This window comes from Alligator sinensis, unplaced genomic scaffold, assembly GCF_000455745.1.
Source record: "Alligator sinensis unplaced genomic scaffold, ASM45574v1 scaffold1509_1, whole genome shotgun sequence".
Lineage (NCBI taxonomy): Eukaryota > Metazoa > Chordata > Crocodylia > Alligatoridae > Alligator > Alligator sinensis.
In genome coordinates this window covers 334,813-338,751 of record NW_005842711.1, presented here as the reverse complement: position 1 = coordinate 338,751, position 3,939 = coordinate 334,813, and the positions used below count along the sequence as shown (strand labels likewise).

Sequence of the window (3,939 nt, the reverse complement as noted above, 5' to 3'; positions counted from 1 at the left end):
CACAGGATGGGCGGGAGCAGCTAGGCAAACACCCGGTGAGCAGTTGGCAAAGGCAGGAGACGCCCCCTGCTCCGCCCCCAATGAGCCACACCTAGTCCTGTGCCCAACCCATCCCACAGCTGCAGCCTGCCCGGCGCTGCAGAGATCCAGGGGGGCACACACCCCCCTCCGCCCCCAGACGTACCACTTGGGGCTCTGCCCCGCACCCCTCATCCCAGCCCCATTCCCTCCCTCACCACAGGGGCCTCAATCTGCCCATACCCCTTCCACCACAACAGACTTACCAGCTGAATCCAGCTCTTCAAGCTAAAGAGCTGCATATCGGAAATCAGATCAGTATCGGCTGATACGCCTCCTTAAAAATCAGCTATCGGTATCAGACCCCAAAATCTCTACCGGTAAACCCTTATCTTCAACTAATTCTAACTTGTAGCTATTAGCAGTGGATAATCCGTGGGCTTCACAAACTACAGGGTACAAGTTAGATTCTCAGTTGGACAGCAAATCCCTTTTTGCCACACTCAAAAAGAGGTCAAAAGCAGCAGAAGTGTGCAAAAAACAAGTCTGGAGCTTAACAGGATCCAATTGCTCTGCTTCTGACAATTTCAGTAGGTTGAAGCCATGCTTTATTTGCAAGCATCTTCTCAGAAGGATTTTGTAATGCTCACAAACAACTGTACTGTGCACAAGATAATGCTAAAGGAGCTGCTTACTTATCTGACAAGCATGGAAAGTGTAGAAACCCACATGCATTTCAATGTTTCATTGGTCAGAATCAGAAGTGATGAAGACGATGACCACTTAGCAACTTGGCTATAAGGAAAGCTTATAACTTCTTGCATCAATAGCACTATTGGTTTATTTTAGAGATGTTCTTCTGCCCTTCTAAATGTGACAGTATATCTAATATCTATGATCTTGATCCCATGATGCGATGCACTGTGATCTCAGGAGTCTATCCTCAGACTGTATTAGGGCTCTGAACAAATGCAGGGATCCACCCACACAGAATTACATCATAAAGCCAATTGCAGGATCCTTTTTTCAGCAGTCACTTTGTATCTGCCAAACAAGAAGTGGCTATCTTTTTGTCAAGTCCCAAGTAACAAGGTCAAATGTTTTTGCAACTTAAGAGAAACTTATAGACAGAGTGATCTAAATTAATGAAAATCTACAAAGGTAAGCTAATACAGTTCTGCAGAAGGCAATTTAGTCTGAAAAAGTACGGAGAAAGTGTGATAAATATCAAAAGCCTAGCAACAGCATATCATTCTGTGATGAAGAGTGTGTATTCAGGTACTGAGAACAGTGAAAACAACTTTTATTGAAATGCAGCTAAATGACAGGAGCATTATGATTATCATATATTTTTCCAACAGAGGATCAATTCCTACACCTGCTACTTTCCAGTTATAGCAAAATCAACACCAACTTTTGAATATATGCAAATGTTGTTTACACAGGTGGTGTGTTTTCTGACAACAGTAATTCAGCTGCAAGCCAGCCGCCTCTATTTAAAGAAGTTGTGTTCTACCAATTGAGTAGTAAAAGAAACAGTTATTTGGCAATCATAAGTAAATGCTCCAGAAGGAGAGACTGATTTTTGTCTCTCTCTCAACCATTAACTATGCTCATTTTGAATAAGCATTTCCATCACGTGCCTTCTTGAGCTTCAAGATCAGAAGATGCAAAAGAATGGATTTTCAAAGGCAGTTTTCCTTCTCTAGTTATTTTAAGGTTGAAACTGTTTTAAAATTCACTGAGGGTCTTTCAATAACTATACTCAATGGTAAACTATGATTTTAAACAATTACAATCCCAGATCAAAAATTCTGCACCACTTATATCAATAGTTGTTTTGGGGGGTTTTTTGCAGTCTCTCAAAAAGCACTGACCTCCAACATATTAAAAACACTAAGCTTTTCAGCATTAACACTGAGGTGAGGTTAACTTTCAGTAACAAGTTTTTTTATTCTACTTTCCTTTTATAAGAGTTTTCCAGCAGGACTTTTAAAAGTGTTTGAACTCAAGCTAATCATGCAATAAAGTTACACCAGTGCTGCTGTCCATGCACAGGATGGAGTTTTAATGTTCAATATTTTATTCGACTAAAGCAACTCTGTATCATTACGATTCTTTCATTCCTTGAAGTCTCAGACCAGGAGAGACTCCCTATGCCTAAAGAAGGGTGACTGCACCTGAAAACTTGCAAAGAACTTTTTTCCAACTACTCAGCTAGTCTATAAAAGATATCACATTTATCCAAAAAAAACATGCCTGCCTATGTCCTTAGACCAACATGGCTACAACCAAAAACCCAGCAAGTCTGTATCATTAAGACATCTAAAAGGCATTTTAAGATGCAATTTCACAATGAACACTAAAACCACAATACTATGTCATAAATATTCAATCAAATTAAGCTTGCTGTAAAACTAGTTAATTCACTTCAGCCTGTTTTATGCTATGAAGAGTGACATGGGAAGTAGACTAAACATACTAATAAACCCAAAATAGCCTACAGTTATGTTTACATGCCTTTCATATAATGGTAGCCATCTAAAACCAACTATAACTGCATCTTACATAAGCATTAGTGATGTCAGTTTCTGTCCATGAGTTACTCACAGTAGTAAACATTTGCTACTAAACCTGCCTTTGTCATCATACTTCTCTTGCAGTATACACCAATACCACTTCCTAATTTTTCTCCTCACTACTAGGCTGCAATCTGCTTTTACAAAACCTACAGTAAGTCTCTGAACAGTAGCACTACAAGTATAGATTAAAACAAGTTTTCTGGAGGAAAAAAAAGTTTCCAGACACCAGGGACCTACCAAGCTTCAGAAGTGTAGCAAATAGTAACTGATGCATATATCTATGTATGTTTTTAAAAATAAAGATGACCTGTGAAAACATGTATTGAGGAAAACTAGTAGTATGAACAAAATTATCAGGTTTTTAATATAAAACTGTACTCTTGACACATACTTGACATCAGTTCAATAACAAACAGCAAAAAGTTATCATAAGCTGTATATCCCATTTTAATATGCTCATTAAAATAAGGAGTTGCTGTCAAAGTATTACATGTACAATTAAATGCACTTTTGCTGCACCATCTAGAATGGAATATTCATTTTAACCTCTTTAGCAACATTGCAAGAGTCCCTGGTTATTTTTTAGCACGACTTCACCAGTCAATCATAAGCCATTTAAGAATAAATAGGCAATCAATTTTGATTCTCCTCTCTCAGTGTAATTTGAACCATATTCCTTTCCTCCACATGATACACTGGCCTGGGGCGAGGGAGAAAGAGCTGGCTAACTACAAGGTCTCCTGCCTGAAATAAATTGCCATTCTTGTCTATTCAGTATTGGTTCTTGACAAGAACACTGTAAAATGACTCTTGCATTTAAATCTAGAGACCAATTTTTAAAAACAAAATCTGTTTGGAAATGACAGAGCCATTCGGGGCACAGAGAAAGCGAATGAGCCAGTTACCCAGCTGGCCTGCAGAAAGAGAGCACCCACAAGCATCCTCCCCTTAGCAGGACTTGGACACTCGGATGTTTCAGAAGCCTGTGGGAAAACATTACACTATCAGTGCACACACCTGGAAAAAGCATGCCAGCGACACAGTGCACAGAACAAGCAGCCGAATCCATTTCCTGCACAGCTCCAGCAGCATGGCTCAGGAAGCAGTTTATGAAGCCGCGGGGCATTAGGACTAAAGCCTGGACAACTCCCACTGCCTGTAGGCGCTCTCCAGCCGGGAACCCCGCTGCGCGATGGCTACACCCATATGACGCGGGGCTTCCACACCCAACTACAAGTAAGGCTTTTCGTCTGGTCACTTAAAGCCGGCTCGAGGAGACCGCAGGGCACCAGGCCTGGCTCCCTGGCCGATCCTGACCCTGTGGCAGCCTCTTCCCACC

At 40.9% G+C, this 3,939-nt stretch overlaps 1 protein-coding gene across 14 annotated transcripts in view; it reads right to left on the bottom strand.

Annotated features, from left to right (window-relative positions):
- The window catches only part of BRD4 (bromodomain containing 4), a 131,057-nt gene that overhangs the window by 125,842 nt on the left and 1,276 nt on the right, over positions 1-3,939 (bottom strand). The window lies entirely within an intron of this gene.